We start from the raw sequence: 19,570 nt of genomic DNA, 5'->3' as shown, positions 1-19,570 counted from the left end.
ATGTGGTGGGTAGTAAATGAAGGATTAAAGATTTGTCTGCAAGGAAGTTACTGCAGTTACCGAAACTAAAGTACCTAGTACAAGGATCTTCTAGCACTCTTTAAGTATTATATTCTCCTAGGGAATTAGTGCAAAAGAACTCATTCACTGAAAATTTTTATTGTTCTAATACCTTCCCCATGTTCACAGACTTGAGCCAAAGTCCATTGAAATCTTTCCAAGGGTAGAATAGGAATGCTAGGAACATTTCCAAGTTCACATGGGACATCTTTTTCCTCTTTCTTCTCTGTTTGCAGTTCATGAGTTTTCAGTGACACTCAAGTTGTTAAAATAGTGGACTCTGATTGAAGAACAAAAAAGATGCAACAGATTGGGGGTGGGCACCCCGTGAAGTCTGTGGGAGTTTTGGATCAGGAACATGGGATGAGTCTGTCCATATTAAATCACTCTCTTGTGGATGATTTTTTTTTTCCAAAGTCTTGACTTGCAATTGATAATGTTTTGCACGAGTGACTTCAACAAAAAAAAAGTTCTATTCATGCATTTGCTTGTTTGTTTGATTGTGTATTCCCATTTCTGCTACAGAGAGTTCAGACCGTTCACCCTGTAAGGTGTAGCTCGACATTCACAAGAAGTAGTATTGTCACTAATGGTTGTTTGAACAGTTTCAGTGTTGCTTCATTTTCTCTGCTCAAATGTATTTACAAGAAACATCTATTTTTGCTTCAGTCTTCTCATTACAGCTTTCTTGCCAGTCACACATACATATGTAACAAAAATGCCTCCTTCATGTCCCCTGAGTGGTACCATATGCCGACAAAACCATATTAAATTCACAAGCCAGATTTCATTGGCTATTTGCCCTCCACTTTTAAAGTGATTTGTTAATAAATACTCCTCAGTACCACTACTTTCAATCTGTTCTACCTCTCCCAAGGTAGCTAGTAAATACAAAATTTAGCTCTCAACCCAGAGGGCAGACTCAGGTCAACTGTTTGCAACAATTGCACGATTCCTAAGTTAATTACCAGGCAAAATCTCACAGCTTGCTGCAAAAATCTCTTTTCCCAGACATGTTTTTCTTCTTTTCATTTGCCCCTGCTCACTTTCCTCCGTAAACAGCCTGCAATCACTCTTTGCAGTCCAGATCCTGCTGCTCTTTTAGGAGCTTTCAGGCACAAGTGCCCAGACCCAGGAAGACTTGACATTTAAAAGGTCTTGACGTCGTTCCGGGGATTTTACCCAGTGTCGGACAAGTGCAAGCAAACTCAATAATGAGGCCATTGTACCCTGCCGGTTCGATGTCAGCTCTGCTTCGCATTACTGCAGCCCCCCTGCCTGACAGCACGGCTTAAAAGGTCACGGGTTCAGTACTGGTATTGTTTAGGCTGAGGCCTGCTATGACTTAATTGAGAAAAGAAATCTTCATCAACAGCACACAAATGTGTGGGCTGAAGGAAAAATAATCATTTAAATGAAACTGGGTCCCAGGTTCTGTGTGCGGATTGCTTGTGCGGTGGATGCTTTTCTCAGTCGGTCCTCATAAGTTTGTTCAGTAACACGTTCCCGTGGAGTGGTCACATAGAGCAGACCGCAGCTAGAGCTTGCTCCATCTTCTCTTCCCCAGTCCTTCTGCATCCCTCCCTTTCACACCAGTTTGCCTTCATTTCCTATCTGACTGCTGTCTTTGTCTCCTCATCCAGCCTTTCATGCTGTCCCTCATGGCTGGAACAGCTTCTCTCTTCATACATGCCAAATTCCTTTCCTCCTCACGAAATGCCTGAAGATGTGGCTGCTCAGCGCCGCATACAGCTTGAGTGCCGCTAGCGCTGTGCTCGTCTGTGTCTGGCATGGTATCCTGCACTTTCCTCGCAAGTTCAGTAGGGAGAGAAGCTGTCATTTCTTCATCTTGCCCCGCAAAAAGATCTCTGTACCTTATTACACAGGGCATTCACAAAACATTTTTTCTTACTCAGCACGTGATTCAAGAGGACTACTTAGATTATTGAATTTGTGATTAGGAAGCCCGGAATCTGACCCTAACGCGTGAAACAGCAATGACTGCACCCTATAGGATAACTGCAAAAGTCTCAGATGAAAAAAATATACCTTTTACCTCCTGAAGTTCTCTGACACAAATGAGTTAGTGTTAGTTAACTCTAGCAGTCTGACAGGCTTAGAAAGATCCCTCTCCATCTCTTCCAGCATTTTTATTTTAGGACTTCTTGATTTGTCATTTCCAAGATTAAAGACTCATCATAGTCTTCAGTCCCAGCCCTGATGCTCGCTAAGAACCATCAGAGCAATCTCTTGTGAGAAACAGAGTATGGAAAAATAACTGTTACTTGTGGTGTTGGATGCATGTTAGTTACTCCACCTGCCGTTGAGTACTTTATTCACAACATTGACACTACAAAGCATGCCATGACATCTAGAGATGCATCAGCTCAGAACTAAAATCAGTAGGATAAGAGAATACAAAGAGGAGGCACGGTACATAAATCCAGGCTGAGAGAAATCAAAGCTTCTGGAGTTTCAGTAGGAGCATGACATTCAGTTGCCTGTATTGCAACCTATGTCGGAAACCGTGCAAATAGCCGTATTACAAGACAAACGGGAGACATAAATAGTAAGCCCTGTGGTAGATTTGCATGTGTTGTTTTAGAAAAAAAAAATACCTGTGCCATTTGTTTGTGTCTACCAGTTTTCTGAAACCATTTCCCATGTTTTTTATGTCACTAGTGATAACCGCGGTAAAGGTATGGGTGGGTTTGACAGGCGTAAAGGAAGCGATGGGAATGCCCTATGGATGCTAAAATACTCCCCATGTCACAATAGATTGGCTTGCAGCTGGTGGTGTTTTGGAGGTTGAGTCTAGGAGCTGCTGAAGGTTTGAACTAAGAGATGAGCATCCCCAGGGTTCATCAATTTGACCCGAGGATTCTTAGCACTTACCAGGCTCAGATCTTTAGCTTGGTGTTTATGCAGTTTGTGCTTTTACTGTTTCTAGCAGCTTGCATTGGGGGATAAAACAGGAGGCGAGAAATAGCAACATGGGAAGGCCTGAAAAATGCATTAGTTAATTCTGCATTTTCTTGACAAGACCTTCTTTTGTGATTTAGGAAACAAGAGGTAACATGGAAATTGCACAAAGTCTTTTGTGGGGATTTGTTCTGCATCCTAGCATGTTCTCCAAAGGATAACATATTGTGTGCGGGCAAGCACCGCTGGATTGCATCCAGCTCTTTACCCCTCCTCGCCACCCACAGCTGGAGCTAGTAGGCAGGCTGTGCAGCAGGTGCGCTAGGCTGGATCTCGGTTTGAATCAGGCTGCTTTCCTTTTTAATGAATCTTGTTAGTGAAGTGTTTTATTTTATTTTATCTTTTCATGAGGAGGAACACTTGACTTGTTGTTATGAAGCAACATGTCATTAATCCATCTGATTGCTGGAGCCTGCTCAGGAAAAGAAAAATACATGGGAATAGTAAGAATAACAGCAGTATGTAGCTTGGTGTTTGAATGCATACACACACATACAAAGGCCTTTATAGCCCAGCTACAGAAATTTAGTGGCATCTGAGCTACATGTTTCCATTTTTCTCAGACTGATTTATCAGGGGTACTACAGAGGCAGTTTTATTCTCGTGGTTGTGCACCACTCCAGGGTGTAACAGTCACACTGTACTCAGACCCTGTGTCACCTAAGGATCACTGAGCATGCTTAAATGTTAATTAAATTTTGTAGCACCTTTTGCGAGCTTGGATTATTGTTGGTGGTGTAACTTTTCCTTTTGAAACAAATACGTAGGCAGAGATTAAGGAATTTACTGGGTGTCATGTGAGGTATACTGAGGTGAAAAAAAATCAAAAAACTTGCCTTTGAACCTTTTGTGCAACTATTTGGTATATCCTAGTTGCAATATAGGCAGACTGGAGAGATTCAGGCATGACAAGCCATGTAGTAATTTAAAAACACAGAAAAAGGCAATAGAAAATCTGAAGAGCGACAAGCCCCACCTGCCAAAGATTCCCTTCTTTTGGTTCTTCTGAAGTTTAAGCTAAATACATTTAGTTTAATTAATTAATTAAAGTAATTTAGCTTAATTAATCACTAACCTAAATATTGATTCCAGAATTTTTAAGTCAACTTGAGGGTAATTTTAACCTGATTCATGTCTACATTTGTACAAATATTGGCTGCAATACTATTATGGAAAACTAGTATAACCATTCCAGAAGTGTTTCTAGATGACCCTATTACAAGTGCAGGTTTTGAAGCATTTTTGTAAAATACTGCAGTTTTGGGGAAAGAGCTTTCTCTCTTTTATTAGGCAAAATTCCTACTGGCTATAATAGGAATCTTGACCAAGTAAAGATTAGTGCAGATCACTGGATTTTGTGGCCTTTGTTAAAGGTAAAAGATTTTTTTTCATTGGCGACAATGTTGCTCATCATCTTTGGGTTCTTTTATTCTTTTTCTTTCTTTTTTTTTTTTGGTTGAAATGGATAGAAATACCTGAGTCTGATTCTCCTACAGATTTTGTTACTCACAGAGATAAATTAATATCTAAGAGAAAAAAAGAAAAGAACAATGAACCTAATTAATTTCTGTGTTTCTCTAAATCTGCAGTATTATAGTGTGTCATCACTGATATTATTGTAAAACTAGTAAGAAAACCTAAACAAAATCCCCCCAAAATCCAAACCCTTCTTGTATTCAAATACTAGAATCAATCAGGCCCCTGTAAAAAGAAAATAATTCTTTAAACTGCGGGTGTCCCATTCCACCAAAAGCAGAAATCTTTTCATGCATTTCATTATTGTTTCTCTTAGCATGAAGATCCTTGTCATCTACAGGACAAATTATCAAAAAGCTAGTTAAACTTAGCCGTGAATTTCCATTGCTAGTGTCTTTGAAAATACAGTAGACCCAGTCCTGGGAGGGTCTGAGTACCCACAGTTTCCTAAGCCAGGCAAGGATTCGTGCTAAGCACATTTCCCTGCTCACGTGGGTTCCTAGTCAACTCATTCTCTTCTGCTTGTGGTGAAATAAAACCTTCTTAGCCTGTGGGTCAAATGTGATGCTGACCAGCCTGTGTAGCAGTGCTTTTCTGTCTGGCAGGGAAAATCAGTCTTGAGATTGCTGAGATGTTCCCTACAATCCCCTATCTTCAAAGAAATTAGGTATTTTTTCCCATCAGGAATTAAATGCTTGCAATGCTGTTCAACAGAATGAAAGCAAACTTACATGAATATTATGACGCATGGACTGTAATTTCATGAAACTAAGATCACGAGGTAGTTTATCACTAGTTCCAGCTAGACCAACTGTTTTTCTTTTCTGTAACCTTTGATATGCAAATAAACATTTCAGGCACTAGAAATCTGCCTTATTATAAAAATTGACCTATACCTATTCGTCCTGAAGTTTATGCTCATTTTAAGTTAACTGTATAGATAAGCTCTACCCATAATTTGGAAGCTGAACTACTTCTGAAGTATGTGATTATAAAAGTTCAACTCTACAAAATGGTATGTGTGTTTTTGGAGAGAGCATATACACTTGCAGACCCACAACACATGGTGCTCTAGCTGCACACACCATACTTCCTCTGTTCGAAGCACCTTCCCAATAACCATTATATAGCTATATGTCACAGATGCTTACATCCAAAGGCACTGCACCATTATTGGAGTGTGTATGTATTTCCTGAGCTTTTCCATGTTCGATGAGTGACAAGCAAACAGTGAAGCCTGGTTTTCTCAAAGGTGTCAGAATCACACAAAATATTCTCCCCAGTCCATTGGGTATCCATCCTCTGAGTTTAAGAAGTAAGAAATTACAATAATAAAGAAAAGAACTGTTAGGTTGTGGCATGGCAACCTTCCAAGTAGTTATGATAAACCAGCATTGTTCGCTGCTCGGGAAGTTAAACAGAATTATGCATTGTTCTAAAGCAGCTGGGGAGTGGTTCCCCAGGCTGTTTCTTACAACAGTATTTTAAGGAGGTATAATACAATCTAGTATCGCTTTTAATTAAATTAGCCTAAAAGGCAAAAGCCATGTACTTGCTAATTTTCAGAGCTGCAGCTGAGAAGTAAACATTGCCAAGGTGAGGGCAAAATGGCAGCTTTTGGGGAACAGTGTTTTCCTAAGGGAGAAATCTTTTGTCTGAATATTCTTTCATTATAAACTAGACGCAAAATACTTTTGAATTAAGTACATTAAATGCCTGAGTTCTTGTTACTGTACATTCTTTTCAAAGTTGTTGTTCACTATCTTTGTTTCTTGTTGTGGGCAATGAATGGTAGACTTCAGTGCAATGCTGCCACATGGAAAAGAAATAATGCTTCACCTCTGAGAAATCTTGGGCTAAAAGCTCTTGTATGTTTCCAGCATGCTCCTAGCTAAAGTGTAGTTTGAGGGATGAACATGACCCTTCATTTGGATTATTTTGGGACCAAACTTTGGGGTTCAATTTTCCAGAGGGTGGGAGCACAGTGCTTGCTGAGCCAGGTCCCATCAGGAATCTCAGATAGGGCACTTAGTCATAGCATTTTGTGGGACCTCACGGGAATCCGGGTGAATTCTGGACATTTTAGTATATACAAAGTAGACACGTACGTTGTGCACATGCTGTTTCAGAAGTGACTTTTGGAAATGAAAGCATTTCTTGAAATAAATTCCATCTCTTTTGTCCCCATCTTTCAGATGCATCAGGATGCAAAACAGTTGCTATAGAGACTTTTTACTTGAAATGGAGGAATGGGAAAAAAAGCAACATAAAAACTGAAAGCTGGTGAGCTCTTTTTAGGTAGCAGGAGCTCAGTGGCAGTCCACTGGATAGCCCAAAATACTTGAGGGGGCCACTAACCTTCCTACATGTTGTGGAGCTTTCAACCTTCCTATCTGCGTATAGAGGACATCCTGTGGCTCTGACTTGTATTAGTGAGAATTACCCATCTGATGAACTGGAGTGGGGGAAGAAAGAACAAGTCCTTCCCCTGAAGGCCTTTGGCCAGTGGGGATGCGGATCATTTTGTTGTGGGTAGAAAATATAACGTATTTTCAAACCCTTACAGAAAAAGGGGTAAAGGTCTGAAGTACCTTTTGAAAAAGGATGACTGCGGGATGGAATTTCCTGCATCTTTTGCATCTGAATCCCCTTCTTAGCTAACATTATTGGAAAGATACAGACACTTCAACTCTTGATATTTTCTGTGAGCCTAACTTTGCTTCAAACTGTGCTTTCCTACAAACTAGGACTAATCCAAAGTCCTTCCAAGTTGATACAGAGTATCCCTGTAGCAGCTTCAGTGGGCTTTAGAGCAAGGTATATGTGTGTCTTAGATTGTTTGCATATATTAGGTATTATTTTTCTCCTTAATATGCAATGTTCATTACTGAATGTTAGTGCTCTGCTGCTGGTGGTTGGTTTTATTTCTTTAAAATAGAAATATTCAGATATACGCATGAAAAGGAAGCTGATCCGTTTTTGTATTTAAATGTAACCTAGTACGTAAGAACATTATACATCTTGGGGATGCTCTGATTTCTACCTCCCTGTTTTTCTGAGCTCCTACGGGGTGCTCATCAATTTCTAACTTGATAATTACACCTTGAATTATTCCCACTCCAGCTTTTAGCTACAGAAGGAATTAGTATGATCAACATTGCAAAGTTGTCTTGCATTCTTCTTTCTTTTGCATATTTCATTGTTGTAACTCTCAGGATTCATATTCGCTCCACTGATAGTTCTCTGGTGTGACAAGAATCACATATGTATGGAAGAGAAGAAAATTTTTGTCAAGGAGGGAGGGAGAAAGTATTTCCAGACTTGTTCTCTAATTATATCTGTTGCAGTGAATCACTTAGTTTTGATTTCTGTCTGCAGAACTACGTATTTATGAACTGCCATACAAAACCATAAGGCTCATTTATACAGCACTTATGTTTTCCCTAAATAATAGGAACAGCATTATTATTGACTTGATGATTTTTGCATTCAAGTGCTTTTATTTCGCTCATTGCTTAGCTGCTATTCATTGGTTTCCTGCTGGTCCCTGATGTGAAAAAGAATAGAAGAGAAAATGCTAATTGGAGACCAATTTGGTATCCAAAGCTGCCCAACAGCAGTCCCTCTAACAACACATGGGTATTACGGGTTGAATATTTCATATCACAGGTCTGAACAGTAGAGATTAATTTCCCCTATTTTGCACTGTATCAGAGTATCATGGTCTGGGATAACATATTGTAGTAAGTGATATTACAGGTGGTCGAGTTGTATATATGTACTTGCTGTCATCCTGGTATTGGCACTTGGAAATAAGGGAAAGATCTCCATGCAGTAATTAATCCACAGGTGAAGATGAGAACTAATGCTTTCCAACCACGAGAAAGGCAGATGTGATGCAGAGATGTGTTGGGAGGGTGTTTGCGGTGGAGGCAGGGGATGTCTCGGAGCCATTGTTCAAGGCACAGGTCGCTGCCAGAGCAATGCCTCTTATGTAGTAAGTGTCTTATTCAAGAAGATGAACTGAAGCTGGGACATATAAAATGGAAAAAGAAAAGTGTTTAGATCACTGAAAGACTGAAGAGTTGTCTCACGAGGAAGATGAAAAGGCTTGGTTGTCTTAGCCTTGCAGAATAAAGTCTAAGAAGGACCTGGTTGCTCTTTACAATCATGAACGAAAGTGCAAGACACAAAAGCAAAAAGACAATGTAGATAGAAGACTAAGTGACGTAATTTGGCTGTGAATCACAGTTCAGGCTTAGAATCAGGTTTCCATCCAGTGTAGGAAATAGAGTACTGGAGGTCCAGGACTGAACGCATGTAGGGGAGATCTTAGTAAGTGTCATGAATGGGATTATGTGAACTGGCTAACTGCAGTGGAGGGGAAACTGGCCTCAGGAATGGGCAGCATGGGTACTCTAGACCTGTTTACCAAACACTTAGTAACTGTAATTGCCATGAAAAAAAATGTTGCATTCACTTCAGCTTTGGCTAAGCTCTCCTCTGTTTCATATCATTGCAAAGAGCAGAAACAGGAAAGCATGTTGGGCAGGATTGTCTCAAAAAACCCAATAATAACAATAACAACAACAACAAAGGAGCCTGCACAGATTTCTCTAAATCAGTGTATCTATATACACTTGTATCTCTCCAGGTTGTGTATGTTTATACACAGACACATTTAAGTTATTAAGCAACTAGGTAGGTCCACATTAAGTTGCTGTGACTTTTATCATGCCTGATATGTTTTATTTTCTACCAAAATACCATATTTCCTACTTTAATTGCTTTGTTTCCCATGTTCACTTGTGGCTATAGTGCTAATAAAATAATATTTTCATTTTCTCTGTTAAATAATTCTTTCTCTGCCTCTGGAATTATGGCTAAGAATTGCAAAGAGGAAAATCCCTGACTCACTTTTAGAATTTAATATAAGACTGTAAAGGTTTGCAGTAATGCAAACCCAACGCTGCAAAAAACCATACAGTTAGGTAGTCTGCTGCCTTGGGTGCCTGAAAAACAAAATAAAGTTTGGGGGGTTTTTTTTAGGTCTTTGTTGGCCTTGTTTCTTTCATGCATAAAGAGCTTACCACATTCATTCATGCTTTTGTCACCTTCAGACTTGTTAATGCAACCTTGTGGTTACGTAAGACAACCACTGTGAAATTTCATCTGATGTTGAATGCATATAAATATTTCACTTGTGGAGCATATTAAACTGATGTTTCAGGACTTGTGCTGGCTTAGGAATTTTTTGCTTGCATTTATTCATTTGTTCCTTTTCATGGATATTTTGGCGTAGTAGTTTTCAACCTTAAAAATGACTGAAGGTACTTGTTTGCTTCACCTCTAACTTTCTGGGGAAAAAACCTCCAGAAATCTCCAAACCTTTTCTCTCTCCCTGTACTCTGAAACATCCAGTCACAGGCATTTTTTGAAGGATCTCATGTTCTTTCCCTCCCTTCTCTCTCTCTCTGCTGCCTCTTTCCTCACCCATCAACAGACATAAAAGCTCTTAGAAGATTTTTCAGCTATCTCAAAGCTTAAGACACACTCCCAAAGCATTCTGCCAGCTAGCAGTAAGTTGTGTTGGACTTTCCAGATCACAGTAAACAGAGATTGCTAAAGGAATTTAAGCAGGGAGGTTGAGTCATAATGAGACTAACCTGTTAAGCGAGTGACAGCCCTACCAACAGAAGTCGCTGTTGCTTTTCTATAACCCAGTCACACAAAGCCTTGTATTTTGATGTGTGCTGTAATGTAAGGTAATGTAAGGTAATGCTGTGATGAAGTCCTTGGACCATGATTCCTGTCAGACCAAGTCACTTAAGTTCTCTCCATCTTAATTTTCCCACCTATAAAAATACAGCTAATAACGCACCCCGGAGTTTTCTAGTACCCATCAGGATAGCCACAGGTGGTGTTTGTGTTAGCGCAACACTGGCTTCCTTGTGTGGAAGACAAACCTGAGACACGGGAAGGGTAAATAATTCACTGAGGCGGGAGGAGGGAGAAGGACGTGGCTCAGGAGCTGACTTGAGAAACATAAGTTTTGGAGAGCTAGAGAAGGAAAGGGGAAAGGAAGATCTTCCCCTCTGTTGCCTTCTGCATACCCCCCCCCCGAAGAGTTATGTCAGCAGCGGTCTGGTAGCTCCTGGGTGGTATGAGGTGAAGGCAATGGTCTCTTGCCACTCTTATAGTTTCCACATGGTAATAGTGATTTCTATTTAACGAAACATATTCCCTAGGGAATAAAGAGCATAGTAAGACATCGCCTGAGCCCAAGTGGTTTTGAAGACTGCTGGTTATGGTTGTTGAGAAATTGTCAAATTTTTCAGGCAGAAATCCCTGCCTGAGTCGCTTCAGTTCTGCTGCATGCTGCAAATTTGGGTCCCGGTTCTTAGCCCTTTTGTGATGCTAGTGCTACTTGCCCAATCTTCACTTGCATTTTTTCTGAGCTCCTGACTCCTTGTTTCTGGAACAGGACAATGAGTTTGCTCTGTAGACCTAGGCTGTGCTCCAAAAGCTGATTTTTTTATGGAAGCGAGACTTCTGTTCTTGCATCATCTGTACTCCCACTAGGATATTCTGACCTACTGTCCAATTCCAATCAAGTTTGATGTGGGTAGAATGTAGGAACAGCATTCCTAAAAAATTGTATGAAAATAGGTGTGTGAGCACAGGAAAAAGTGCTTTTGACAAATGAGGAAGAGGAAGCAGGAAGAGTTGAATCCTTACTAGACATCCGAGAATCCACTCACTCAGGAAGAAGCCCATAGAGAAGCTGCAGCTGCAAGAAAAATTTCAGATGGCTCTTTTGTCTTCCCAACAGCCAAATCCAATTAGTCACGAGCCATAAAGTTACCGGAAATGAGGTTCATTAGTCTTCCTGCCTAGGGAACTACTTTTTTTTCAGGGATCAGCACTACAAGGACTAACCCCTGGCAGAAGTGAGTGTAGAATTTAAGCTCCTGTCCCCTCTTGGCTGTGCTTAGACCCTGTTTAAGGCAGATATGCCTGGAAACCACAGACCCAGCAGAGCTGCATGATGAGGTCAGAAGCTCAGCCTTCATAGAAAATACAGTTTTTACATGGACCTACAAAGAGTTTTCTGAGATAGCTATCAACTGTTTCACGGAAATCTTCATCTCCTTTTAAGAGAATCAAAGGCCACAGCCATGAGGTCATGGGAATTTCATTTGGATGCCACTTAAGGCACGTACTTAATGTCTAAATTAAATTATTTTGATGATCTGTTTGCAATACACCTTAGGTCTGACTGTTAAAACCCCACCTTTGGATACTTCTGGCAGATTAAGACATAAGTATTGTCATATACAACTTGCGTAATGCAAAGTTTAGCAGAAACCCCTCATCTCCAACCGACTAAAAACCACCATCCTGAATTTTAAGGCAATGTCAGGCTGTATTTCCCATCTGTAGAATGCATTGCCTTAGAGGAATATTACATTGAGGTTATGCATGCAAACTTGCTGGGAAAGGCTGGAAACTATCCCTGTGTCCCTAATATTATCCAGTAACAGTGCAGTCTAATCACTCTTTGATGCAGTCTCACCTTACAATGTCTTCTTAATTGTTTTAAAATTGGTCTGCTTGCTTTTGAAATGCTCACCAGTGGAGAGGGTTAGCTCCCACCCTAGACCCTGCTCTACTAAATTGCTTAAGCATGTGATGAAGTGCTTTTCTTCATTGGGCTTTTAATGTTCAAATACATAAACACAAGTCTGTTTCCAGAGGCGAATAAAATGTAATGCTATGGCAGGTGATGAAGCTTGTATCTGCAGCTCTAAGATGAATATGATACTGTTTAATTCATACTTAAGTCTGAAAGCATTTGGAACGATCGGTACATTAATGAAATGATAATTTCATGCAAAATGTCTGACCATTATTTTTCCTGAAAGAGGCCACAGTATTGGCCACATATCTTTATAGGGCTCTTTAAGAATGAATTATTGGCAACTCTCTTTATGTTTGAATTACATTCCTCTGATCCCAAGTGAAAAACAAGCCTGAAGAATGATTACAATAAGCCATCACTTTCCATAGCAGAATGCAATGTAACTTGTACTGAAAGATGTAACATGTAGAGCCCCTTTCCAATGCACTTTACATACTGATTTCATTAGCAGGTGGAATAGGGCAACTACACTAAATGAGTGAGGATTTATCCTTTCAATCTCTTCACTATCTGATATTTTGCAACCTCAGTGCAACACTTTAACCTCATGATTCAACTGTAATGGTGTTGTGCATTCCTCAGAGATATGCTTAATCTTTTTGCTTAGATAAGTTCTTGGCTTAACATTACAGTATCAGACAAGTTGAACAGAAGGAGAATGCATTTAACCTAAATGGCATATCAGAAGGAGTGTCTCTTTGCCCTAATTTTAACCAAAATAGTTAGCACTATTAATCGCTTGTCTGAGAACACTGCTAGCTAGCAGAGATTCAAAATATGGCCATGCAGAGCAACACAAGCCTAATTCCAATGTCTAATGAAGCCAGTGATACAATTTCAGCTAGAGGGGGATTAGGTCTATCAAGTACAGTCACCTTTTTTTATTAAAAAAAAAACAAAACCAACAACAAAAAACCAACCAAACAATCAAAACCCCAAAGGAGCAATGAGGCACAGACAGGGTCTTACATGTTCAGACGTTAACTACTTCTTCAGTCTTTTTCGGTATCTGAATAAGTGGTCTGACTTTCAGAAGTACCAAACCCTCCCAGTTCCCTGCACAAGGGGCACGATTCAAGGCTATTTGTATCACTGCTATTTTCTTGTGGTGGGATGGCTCTTAAGAATATACAAATTAGACTAAAGGTCCTGATAGCCTAGCTGGATCCTGTTCCTAAAAATGACCAGGCAGCAATAGAGGAGTATATGAACAAAACACTCACAAAATCATGCTTCTTGCAGAACAGCCTCCTGTCTGTTACCTGTTGTGATCCAACCAGCCTCCACTTACACATCCAGGGAATGGGTATCAGTGAAGGTAGAATGAGTGTTGTCTAGGCTTCAGACTCCTTTACTTTTAATCTGGATTACTTCCACAGAAAGGAACTTTTTTTATTTTATTTCAGAAACTTGGTTTTTCAGAGTCTGCACCAAAACGCACTCATTAGAGCATGCATTGAAACCAACGGGCTGAACACTTCACATGCCTCTTATGGTAATCAGAATTGAAAGCGTGCTGGAAAATTACCCCTCCTCCCCTCATGAACGGCTTTGGAAAAAAAAAAAACACCAAAACCCACAACATTCTTATTATTGGCTGAGTCTTATTTTCCTTAAAAGCAGATTTTGGAAGGAGACACTGCTGTGCTTTTTGCACAAGCTAAGGCTAAATGTAATGATAGTGCAAAAAAATTTCATTGGCATAAAAATGTTTTGGCAGTGAAGAAAATCAGTCTCAAATGTAGGAATATCATCAAGGGAAAGAATTTACACGTTTAAGACTGTGTTTAACTACAGATTAAACAGATTAAATTAGTCATTCTGTGCAACAAAAAAGGGAGGGAGGGGATGCTTCATGGGGTGGAAAAAATACAGCAGTTTAATAAAGCAGTAAGTATCATTAATATTCTGTTGTGATTGAAAGAGTTTGTCCATTGAAACCAGTTACAGTTTTGCTATTGAGTTTACAGGGATGAAGTGCAAGTCCCCCTTGTTTAAAATGAAGGTGGAAGGAGGGTAGGTGAAAAAGAAGAGCAGCAAATAGGGTAAATGCCTGAATCTGCAGGCATATTTTGCCTGCTCATGATTTCCATTAAGGGAAGGTTCTTTGTGAACCTTTTTTGAAAAATAATTACGAAAAGACAGAGCATTGGGCAGAATTGTTATAGTGAATCAGCTACTGCTTGGAAACTAGGAGTGAGATGGAACACCCAGCTCAGGCGCTGAATTGGGTTTGGTCTTCTAGTTCCAGCTGCCATTCTCCTGCTCTTGCCTCCTGCATTCACGTACGTAGTATTGACCTTGTAGGAAGGTGCATGTAGCATATTGTCTGTAGGAATACTACGTACTCCTGAAGCAGTTTGGGGAGATTGAATCAAGGTTTTGGAGATTGTAAAACCGGTAAAAAATCCTGCACATTGTCTGTGAAAGCTCTGTGGTAGTAGTTTGCTGGGACCTCAGTTCTTCCGAGCCAGTGAACTTTTCAGGAGAGATAGAACTGAAAAACTACCTTTCTGACATAGATCCTTCTGACATCCATCCTTCTCCCCTTGCATCCTTTAAATTTTCTCTGTGTTTAGCTCCCTTCTCCTTTCCTCCCTCTTTTTTCTTTCCTTTTCCCCTGCTGTAAACTCTGTTCCCCATTAACTTTTCATTGCAGGACTAGAAAAATGGAAGCTTTTCTTCTGTTTTCTCCTAGGAGAAAGCCTTCAACAGAAATCAATATTATTCCTGCAGAGAGGAGCCCATAGCAATGCGGTGTTCCAGCGCTAACTGAATAGACAGGGTGCAGCAAGGGAATCCACGTAGCTCTGCGTGAACACTGCTCACCTGCCTGCATGACTGACTCCAACTGGGTCACCTGCAGAGGTAAAACACTAGGAATTATTTCTCAAAGCCTACATTAATTCTCAGCCCTTCTCAGGCTTACATCAGAACAATAGACATACCAATATTTATATTAATATATTTATAAGGAAATAAGGAATTGCTCCTTAACACAATTGCTCCTTAATTGTTCCTTAAAGCATTCTTAGTGCAAAGGTCAAAAGTGAATGGTGGTACAAATCTAGAGATGGTTTGCTTAACCTATATAGTTACCCTATAATTAAGACTATAAGATTTAAAAATTTTAGCTTTTGCATTTGGTAGCTGTTATTCATATTACTTTTACTGACCATCTCAATAGAGTACTGCCCCTGGCTACATTTTGTAAATACAGCTCACTGGACTAGGTGCTCAGCTAAGTACAAATCAGGACAGCTCTACTGGTATCAGTAAAGTACTGATGATTTATACCAGCCTGAGGGTCTGGCCTTTAATAAGTCAGGGGGGATATGAAAGCTAGCTTGTATCTGAAAATGGAGAGCAAGTAATTTAAAAACTAAAGATCCTTTAACCAAATCCTGGAACTATGCCTAAAATAATAATTTCCATCCTGTGTTTGAACTTACACATTCATGAGTTACTTTGTGTTACTCAAAGCTTTACTTACATTCATTGCTGTGAGAACCCCTCCTATAATACACACTACAAGCGACTTAGATCACAATTACATCAAAGTAGGTTAGACTTCAGAGACGATAGACAAGAGGATAATTTGCACTTACATAGTTTCTTTCATCCAAGGAGTTCAAAAAGCCTGTATTCATTAGGTCTAAACACCACTCCTTATGGACAGGTAAGTATAAGTACCAAACCCACTTTACGCACAGATAAATTAAAAGGTAGAACAAAATAGAGACAGCAAAATGCAATATCAGACTGACAGGAGGTACCCCAGCTGCCCAAACCATTAACTTGCATTAACCATTAAGGTCTGTCCTGTGTCCCAGCCCAAATTACTGCTCTTGAGGGACAAAAGCATACTCCTGACATGTCACTGACACTATTTAGGCCCTCCCACAGGGAATGCTGTGGGCAAACTGTTTAATCCAAAAGTGAAGGGTTGGTTTTGGGGTAAGGTATTTGTCAAATTGTCCTTGCACTGTTCTGCACATGGGCCAGTCAAATACCAAACAGATAAAAGCAGGCACCAAACAGTTGTAAGATAAATAGCTGTCTTTGACAGAAAGATGAACACTACAATATTACGCCAGATCATTACCAAAGCCCTAAAGGACGACCTTTGGGCCAAAAGGTCTGTGTATCTCTGACCTCACCAGAGCACATGAATTTGGGGATGTTTGTTGTGCATGGCTGGGCTAGAACAGCCTGCATTCCACACATGCTTTTTCAGGAGAAAAACAGAAGGAACACCTCAGTCCATTATTTTAATAGGTATAGGATCATGTCTCTGCTGAGCAACACACAAACTCACAAACTAAAAATAAGTGCCTGAACATAAGAGCAGAAGGCAGATTTTATACTAATTGATAGCACTCAGAACAGCAGAGTCCCTAAGCCCATCAGAGGAGAAGGGTTAGAGTGGTAAAAACAGTCAGAGAAAGCATTAGCAGTTAAATCTTTGGGACAGTTTCTGTAAAGAAGCTCAGCAAGATACTTCTTACCTAAACTCTGTAACTGGAAGAGCTCAGAAAACTAGGGAGAGGTTACAGAGCCTTTCACCTCAAGGTCAATGATTGCATCTGGCTTCAAGGTAAACACTAAACACACCATTACCTCTGACAGCTGCTGGTAGTTCTTTGTTAAATAATCTAGAGTAGGTGTCAACTTTCTGATAAATAAACATCTAGGTAAACAGCTATTTAATATTGTTAACCCCTCTAGGCAGAATAGAATCATAGAATCATTTAGGTTCGAAAAGACCATTAGGATCATCAAGTCTAACCGTAAACCTAACACTGCCAAGTCCACCACTAAACCATGTCCCTAAGCACCACGTCTTTTAAATACCTCCAGGGATGGTGGCTCAACCACTTCCTGGGCAGCCTGTTCCAGTGCTTGATAACTCTTTCAGTAAAGAATTTTTTCCTAATATACAATCTAAACCTCCCCTGGCACAACTTGATGCCATTTCCTCTGTTTGCTTCTCACCTTCTGGAAATCAGCCTTGGTCTAATAGTATGGAGGGAGGTTGCCCCATCACTGCAACTATCTAACGTCTTTGGGCTTCCAGCGAAGACTTGGATTTCCAGGGTGCCTTACCTTAATGTGGAATTCTATTCAAAAAGTTTGCATGTTGCAGGGGAAAGCAGATTGGTCTCCTCAGCAGGTGAAAATGTTTTTCAGGACCTCTTTAAATGAGAGTAGTTGAAAATCAGAAAATAGGGAGACCCACTTTAAATTTGCAGGAAAGAAAGATCTTTTCTATCTCAGGTTTTCCTGAATAACTTTCACAGTAAAAAGCTCAGGACTGCTGGTAGCAATCTTCTGTATCCAAATTTTCCATATGGGAAATTTCTTGAAAAATTACGTTATGCTTATTGAACGAGAGGTTATTTATTTTTCAGTTAAATTGACAGTATCAAAGGATAATGAAGTTCTGAAAAATGCGATATCTGCCCTAGCAAGTTCTGCAAAACGGAACAGAAGTAGAATAAAATGTGAAGTCATTTCTGTTTCTATGTATACTTGTATAAATAGGGAGTGATCACACTTTTATGTCAGTGCAGTTTCATCAACACAGAATCAAGCCGAGGTAAAATTAGGTCCAAAGAACCAATTGTTTTTTCTCCTTCTGGCTTACATTCAAGCTGACATGGAAGTCATTGCTTTATCTCTGAACTGACACTACCATGAATGAAAACAGAATCAGAACTGCAGTCTGTACTCACTTACACTGGCATCCATGCAGTCAGGTTAGTTGGAATTTATTTTCAGAGCTGAACTTGGCCAGATTTTAAGATGGCATAAATCAGTGCACCTCTGTGCTGTGTCTCCAGCTGAGGACCTGCTCCATACAGTTTAAATTAGCCAAGATAGGATACCTAAAGTGTTTGCTAAAAGGAGTAGAAATCTGTTCAGAACTGGAAAAAACCACATTGTACAAATGACTGAAAACCCCACGTAGCTTAAAGAGAGTTGATCACTAGTTTATATGTAAATCTATGTACTTGTAAAATGTCAGGAAAACTTCATGTACTCTCTCTTTTTTTCATAATTCAGTTTCAAAGTGCTGTCATGACTTTCACTCAGTGTAAATGCCTTTCTCCACCAAAGCTGCAAGTTTTGTGTTAAACAATATTCAAATTAGATGCAAGAGTTGAAATAATATTGTAAGGTAATGGTTATTTTATCCACATTTTATCTCCTAGCTATAAATTTTATACATTAGATTATACAACTCCCAATAGATCTTGGTATAAGAGACCTCGATAAATCTCAAACCATTCAATACAGAGGAAATTTATTTGTTATTTGTGTCATGTTTTATTAGTGCCCTGCAGTTCAATCCTGACACTGGAGAGATCGCTCCCTTTGCCAACAAGTAAGAAAAAAAATCTTTACAGATTTAATTTATGGTAACAATATATTTATTATTTTTATACTATGCATCTTAATTCACAGATTCAGGTATTCCAGCATATTTGTCTGAACATACCTCTCCAAATTCTGTGACACAGTTATATTTTATGCCACTGATATAGGCTTCATAAATCAACAGCATTTAAGTCGAGTATGCATGGAAAAAATAGCATGTAAAAGAGGATTTTATTTTCCCACATTGGAAGTAAAAGCCACACAGTAACGAGATGAATGGATAAATAGATAGAAACTCCCTTTACTTTTCAATCTCTGGATACCGCATCTGTGTCGTACATAGTGCCAAACGCTACTACTGTTTCTGCTGCTGTTGTGTCTCAAAATTGCTTTGTAATTCATGAGCTATGCAGTCATCTCTAGCTCTTGGAATAAAAAGGTAGATTCAGTCTCTTGATATATATAATGGATATAAGAGTATTCATTTTCTTATTCTCGCTCTATAATGGATGAATGGAAAAGAAATCTGGCTTCTAGCTTGTGAAAAAAGCCATATTTCACCATTATCATGTAAACAGAAGACTAAAGAGTAGGGCTGGGAAGACATAGGCGTGAAATATATTTCCAGGTTTGAAAAGGGGATCTGGGGGAAGACCCAAACAGTTCTTACAGTCTTTTTAACCAATAGGGTGGTGATATGTAAGTAAATTTGTGTCAACAATGGGAAAACAGGTAAAACCAGGTCAGCAGTTAGTCCTACCCACCCTTCCCGCCCCTCCGCTCAGCCCCATGGTCCTAAGGCCAATTACTCCACTTAGTGTGCCTGAATTTCCAAAAGTCTCCCACCCAGGGATCTCATCCCCATCACAAGAGGATGCGTTGACAGTTTCATGCAGTATTCCCCCAAGGAACTGCTGTCATCGTAATGAGACTTTCAGGTTCCTTCTAAACTATATGCACTGCCGGTTC

General features: G+C 39.7%; 1 long non-coding RNA gene across 1 annotated transcript in view; it reads left to right on the top strand.

Annotated features, from left to right (window-relative positions):
• The window catches only part of LOC138685611 (uncharacterized), a 223,006-nt gene extending 204,403 nt beyond the window's left edge, over positions 1 to 18,603 (top strand). Inside the window, exons 3-4 of the long non-coding RNA XR_011324908.1 lie at positions 14,919 to 15,088; positions 18,558 to 18,603. This is a non-coding gene — a long non-coding RNA (uncharacterized lncRNA). The remainder of the gene's footprint in view (positions 1 to 14,918; positions 15,089 to 18,557) is intronic.
• The last annotated feature ends 967 nt before the right edge of the window (positions 18,604 to 19,570 follow it).

This window comes from Haliaeetus albicilla, chromosome 6 (genome assembly GCF_947461875.1).
Source record: "Haliaeetus albicilla chromosome 6, bHalAlb1.1, whole genome shotgun sequence".
Classification (NCBI taxonomy): Eukaryota; Metazoa; Chordata; class Aves; order Accipitriformes; family Accipitridae; genus Haliaeetus; species Haliaeetus albicilla.
Note: the sequence above shows the minus strand (reverse complement) of the source record. Positions and strands in the feature narration are given on the sequence as shown.